The sequence below is a fragment of the Drosophila pseudoobscura genome, chromosome X (assembly GCF_009870125.1).
Source record: "Drosophila pseudoobscura strain MV-25-SWS-2005 chromosome X, UCI_Dpse_MV25, whole genome shotgun sequence".
Taxonomy (NCBI): Eukaryota; Metazoa; Arthropoda; class Insecta; order Diptera; family Drosophilidae; genus Drosophila; species Drosophila pseudoobscura.
In genome coordinates, this window is record NC_046683.1 from 18704818 (window position 1) to 18711442 (window position 6625).

General features: G+C 36.7%; 1 long non-coding RNA gene across 1 annotated transcript; it reads left to right on the forward strand.

Moving 5' to 3' along the window:
* Positions 1-2495: 2495 nt before the first annotated feature.
* On the forward strand, positions 2496-2892 carry LOC117184623 (uncharacterized). Its single transcript, XR_004470031.1, has 2 exons — positions 2496-2733; positions 2795-2892. It is a non-coding gene; the product is annotated as an uncharacterized lncRNA (long non-coding RNA).
* Positions 2893-6625: the final 3733 nt, after the last annotated feature.

The window sequence follows — 6625 nt, forward strand, 5'->3', positions numbered from 1 at the left end:
CCAAGATCCTCCCTACAGCAACAAATCCTGGCGTTTACCGAAATTACCCGAATTTCGCAAATGTTGTGTCAGGATCAAAAGATTGAAGCTAATAAACTCGAGCTCTGTCACTGGAGAGGCCACTGATCGTCCAAAAGCAGAATTTGAGGTCTTATTTCAACGGCATCCATTTTTAGATAGAAATTCCGTAGTGTTAGGAGATTTTAATTTATGCCTTCATTCCCTTTCAGGTTGCTGTAAGAAAATTTATGAATTCCTTTCAGAAAGGAATTGTAGGTCATTGTTAGATGTGAACTCGTCCACAACCAATTGCGATACGCATATTGACTGGGCGTTTTCAAACATTTCCGATAGCAGGGCCACCGCACGCACCTTTGAGACTATCTATAGTTATCATAGTGGAATTTTAGTTAATGTTAGAGAGGCAGAAGACTAAACTTTTTTGGTAATCAGGCATTAGTGTAAATATTTAATATTTTGTATTATTTAGCCGTATTCTGAATTATATTAATTCTTTAATCTTTACCTTTGTTAAACCTTTTTCATTTTTATCCGTTTTATTATTTTGTTAATTAAGTTTAGGTTGAAATAGTTTTATTATTAATCATTTCTATGTATGTATATAGGTATTCTTGTTAGTTTAGATATTTTTTATAAAGGATTGGAATCCTTTTTTTAATTTTTGGGGAATATGGAGCTTAAAAATGCTTTTAAAAGCAGCTCAAGTCGACTCGTAGGTCCCCAAGATTATATTTTGGCTAGAGTGACCCCATTCATCGTGATGGCCTCCCCGTGGTGTTCCCTGGGTACCAATTTAATGTATTAAATTGGGAGCTAATTCGAGCGGCGTTTATGTACAAAATATATTTTATAACTTACATACATGTATGTAGATCATAAGCTCACGTATATACTGACTGAGTACCGGGTATAAAGTAGAGCCGCGGCCTTTGCCGCGGCTCACAACGTTCCCCCTCGTTTAAAAATGATCTTTGAAACTCTATTAAAATTTCAAAAAGAGATTTTTAGTCCGTAGGCACGCTAAGCACTCGTGCTATGCATGAATCGGGCATGCCCTTCACAACGGTGTGAAAAAAAACAAAAAAATAGAGTTTTAAAGATTCCTTCATAATTTAATTTTTTGTATTCACATTTCATCAGAAAATAAAAATGTCTGAAAGTCCTTCGCGAAAAATTAAACGTCTCACTTTCACCACAAGTGGTAAGTCTTTAATTTTTAAATATATATTTAAAGTACACCGAAATCATCAAAATTTTACATTTCAGAGAACAAACCAAATTGTAATTGTGCTAGTTTGGTGACGGCTGCTGTGGAGCGCATGAAGGCCTCAGTGACGGCTGCTGCGGAGCGCATGGAGGGAACAATGACTGCCCTTCTAACTGAAATGCGCACTTTACGGAGTATGATTTCTTTTAACTTGAAATATGAACTATGAACTAAATTGTACATTGGTTTTCAGATCAACAAAATACATCGATTCAACAAATGCCTGTGCTGGTTGAAGCAGTCGCAGAGCAGGCTGGTACTTTAAAAAGTCCAGTCAGTCGCAAAATGTTTCCCTGTTTTAACTTTTGGACTTTTCAGACACCACGAATCATGCGTCGAGGCTATAGTTTGGCCTCGAGGCCATGAGACTGAAGACTGGTGTTCCGAGTGTGGCACAGAAAGTGTGCCGATGATGCAGACCCGAAGGTTGGAAAAATTTGAGAAATAAGTCGCAAAATGAACTAAGCGCACGTCTTTTATAGGCTGCAGAGTCGCAGTAGCCATTCTGCTGCGTCGCTGCGACTGCGCATTCGTCTTATTTACTAGCGTCAAAAAATACTTCGGCTCTGGCGTTCGGGTACTGATGCGTCATCATGAGCCAAACAACGAGTACACACACAATAAGTTTCGACAAAAATGTGTGTTTGTATGCTTCTTTCGTTTTCAGAGATCTGATGCTGATGCTATTTGAATATTTGAATGTATGGGTGCACACGCATTCTCACGTACTTTGCGTGTGTTTGTTCTAGTATTGCTGCCCTCTAGTACCAGCTGGTCGTCTTATTTACCGGCGTCAATGAAGACTTCGGCTCTGGCGTTCGGGTACTGACGCGTCATCATGAGCCAAACAACGAGTACACACACAATAAGTTTCGACAAAAATGTGTGTTTGTATGCTTCTTTCGTTTTCAGAGATCTGATGCTGATGCTATTTGAATATTTGAATGTATGGGTGCACATGCATTCTCACGTACTTTGCGTGTGTTTGTTCTAGTATTGCTGCCCTCTAGTAACAGCTGGTCGTCTTATTTACCGGCGTCAATGAAGACTTCGGCTCTGGCGTTCGGGTACTGACGCGTCATCATGAGCCAAACAACGAGTACACACACAATAAGTTTCGACAAAAATGTGTGTTTGTATGCTTCTTTCGTTTTCAGAGATCTGATGCTGATGCTATTTGAATATTTGAATGTATGGGTGATTATAAGTATTCAATTTTAAACGGTTATTCAAAGCAAATGTATAGCAAACGGCATTTGCGTAGGCTCAATAAAGAAATATAAGACAAATATGCAGCCAAACATAATCGTGCTAGCGGAGAAACAGTGTCGTGCAGTGAAATAGAAAAAGTTGAAGGCCGCGAAATAGGAGAGACAATCGACGAAAATTAAACAAATGGAAAGTGACACTGAAAAATTTAAAGAACTTCTTTAGAGTTTTGATTGGTAAGCTTATATGGTTTTGGTTTTTTTGTATTCCTATTATATATGTATTTTATATTTATAGATGCCATAACTGTAGGTACGGGGACTGGATCAGCTGAAGTCCAGATTAGGAAAGCCCTACAGCTGCAAAAAAAACGTTTTTTCAAAAACAGTACCACCGCGAACAGCAGACCTTAATTAGTAAATTTAAAAACATAAATGAAATATGTATTTAATAAAATAAAAATTTAAATATGAAATTAAATGAAGATTGATAACCTACTTCATGGGTACCCATTTCACTAGCTACTACATGGGTACTCATTTCACTAGCTACTAGACGAGTACCCATATCACTAGTTCGGGGGTGAACGATGTGGTGTCGCTGGTCCCCATGTCGTAGGACATTGCGGGTAAAAATGGAAATGATGAAAAGCATTGTTAAGGGTTAGTAAAGAAAGTACCCCTGGTCTGTTAGGGAGTGGTGATATCACCACCTCCGAACTAGTTCCCAGTACTGCTGGGAAGCGGAACTTAGCCGTGTAAAACTATCGAATTGAATCACTAGTCGCTCAGTTTTTGGCAGTGAAAGTTTCATTTTCGGTAGCTCAAAAACGGATCTTTTGCGAGCCTTTTATGATATCTCTTGCGGGCCTTTTGCGAGCCGTTTATGAAATCTCTTGCGAGCCTTTTGCAATATCGTTTGCGAGCCTTTTGCAATATCGTTTGCGAGCCTTTTGCAATATCGTTTGCGAGCCCTTTAATAATGAAGTAATATGAAAAGGGACGCACAATTTTTTTTTGTTTTTTATAATTTTTAATTTTATTTTAATTAATTTTAATTTTTAATTTTGGTTGTACATAAATAGATTAAAAAATTATATTTGTGAATTCAAATTAATTTGTTTTTTCTCCTTCGACACTCTGTCCTGGGCGTACTGTAAAAGTTTTTGTGTTACTCGGTCGAAATCGGCGTCTTCTAATGAAAATCTTTCCTTAAATCCCGCTGTAAACAAATAATCATGTTTATTATATTACAATATACATATTAATTTGAAAATAATACTTACTACGGATGGCTAGAGTAACCCGCAAGCCCTTAATGCACTTTTTCTCCTCTGTGCCCCGCCAAGAGCACTGTCGTGCGACCTCGTCGGACACAATTGTGCGCCAAGAACTCCGAATCCATTTGTCGAATGCTTTCTCGCCCGACATCATTAACTCTGCGATCTGTACAGAATTATTTTTGAATATATTTTTAGCTCGTGAGTTTCACGCAAAACACTTACCACATTTTTGAAGAAACTTTCTTCCTGCAAGTTATGCTCGAAATGATCCAATTCTTCTATGGTTGTGAGCGGTTGGCAAGGCAGAACTACTTTGGGTTTGCGGATCTCACCACAAACCTTCGCCTTAATGGAGCCAATTTCTGAACGAAGAGCCACCACTTCCGCTGTGTTTCGGTCCAGTTTATTAATCAGGATGTCCAATTTTTGGTCCAGTTTATTCATTTTTTCTATGATAGCTGTAATTAGAAATAATTTTTGAAAATTTATTTGGGCAATATGAAGAAATTTTCTTACATGACTGCTGGGTGTCTGGAACATACTCATTTAGTTTGGCAATATTTCCAGAATCCATGTTAAATAAGTTCGTATAATGGTTCATCCTTTCTGAATTTGTGAATTAATGGAAAATAAATGTGCACATCAGTATCTAATATGTGAATGATTTTTCCGGAATTTTTTTCTATTGGATGCTGCACTACATTTAAGTCGTAATTAATATTCTTTGAAGAAAATATGCCGACAAGGGTAGAGTCTATTGGGAAAATAAAAAAAGGTTCAAGATCAACAACTAATCGGCTATGCAACGTACTATTTTGAATGTCACAAATTTTAAATATTTTGTATGAAGTGCTATCTTTAATAAAGTAAAAACTATTTGATTCTTTCAAATCGAAAAATAAATCGTTGTAGGAAATTTTATTTGTGACATTTTTAAAATCTAATGTTTTCGTTTTAGGTACAACTTTCAAAATACTTCGCTCTACTATACGATTATATAATTGCTCTATTACAAAATCGGAATTTTTTACCATATTTTTCAACAATCCTAGAAAATTTTCAAATGGAAAAGAGCTTATTGTCTCTAAAGAGCCGAAGGCTAGGGACTGTGTGCTTAAATGTGTTAGGCAATGAAAATTAAATGTAAGCATGGAAAATATATATAATGAGGGAATTTGTTTTACAAAATCATTGAGTAAACTGGAAGCAAGTGAATTTTTGGTGATACAATATTCTTTATGAAGAAGAAGTCGTATTCCTAGGCTGAGCAATAAAAAGTGATGATAGCGGGCTGTGTCTAAAGAGTTTTTCAAAACAATGGGTCCAGTATACAACAAAAATGTTCGGAATTCTGTGGCCTTAAATCTTTCAAGATCATCAAGGGATCTTGGCTTTCTATTAAATTCTCTAGGTATAAACTTTCGAAACGATATCAATTTGGAACTTATTAAGTTGATGGTATGCCGATCCAAAGAAAATTGGTGTCCTTTAACCCTAACTAATGCCACTAGTAATGTTTTCATAATGCCAAGACAAACTACATGCATATAATCAAAGGGAAACTGATTGACCATATCAATTGGCAAGTTTTCTAAAACTAATTTCTCCTGTAAGTTGTGATGTTTTGGCTGTAAGCGATTTCTGAAACTATAATCTGTTCGAGGTACGTTCTCCGACACTTTAAAAACTATTCGCCTTTGAAAGCATTCGCCCTTTTGAGTGCATTTGTTGCAAGAATAAAATCCAGAGTGATGTTTAACACCCAAAATATATGCACGAGCCGGTGCATCGTAAACAATGGATCTAATGCTAATATGAAGCTTTCTACTTTGAAAAATTATGCCATCCTCAATCAATTCTAATAACTCGTTTACAAATTCTTCTAAGTAAATATTGGGATCGCTGGGCTTGGAATTCCCTACATATATCCCAGCTACAAGAATTGGCTTTGTGCCATTGACATTAATTAAAATGGGCCAGGCTTGTTTAAGTGAACTTTTATATAATGGAAATCCGTCCACATATTTAAGCTAACGTTTGCAGATTCATACAAAAAACTACTAAGAAAATCAGTTAGCGCGTCTTTTACACCGTAGTGCACATAGCTTCCTGGAGCCACAGTCCTTTTAATAACCCCACGTGGCGTGCATTTCAAAGTTCGAACATCTCGTGGCAGCCCTGGAATTTTTTCGGACAAAAGCTGGGGCAAATCATTAGCTGGTCTCTTGCTAATATTATTTTCGGACATCCACTGACCTAGGCGCACATTAAAACTGGTTGATTCGAAATTCTGAACTAAAACATTTGAAAAATCATTACATGGCTCTGGAAAACTAAAGTCTGCTGCATTTTCTTCGATGTACTTTTATTGATATGCTTCGATTCGCAAATATATTTCCTGCTTTTACGCTTAAATGGCATTTTTTATTAATATTAGTACTCCCCTGTGTATAGTTCCAGTCAGTTCCAGCGAAAATTGTTATACATATTCGTTGACGCAAGTCACCTGATGCACAAGAAGATGGCTAGAAAAAAATATATGTATACACAGAATGTGTAGATTGTTGTCTTTTTGGGGTCTTATACTGCTCCCAAACTCAAATTTTGTGCACTATACTATACTATTAAATAAATAATAATTTACTTACCGATTTTTCGTTTTTTTCACTATTTTTTTGATTTTACTCCACGTTTACGTCCTTCTGCTGCGGTTTTTAATCACAAAATAACACCAAAGACTATACAATACCAATGAGCGACCAAAAAGCTGTTCCATGGCGGGTTCTAACATTAGAACCCAAAAGGCACGAGGGAGCGCGCGGGGTTTCAATTCCCTTTTCGACTGT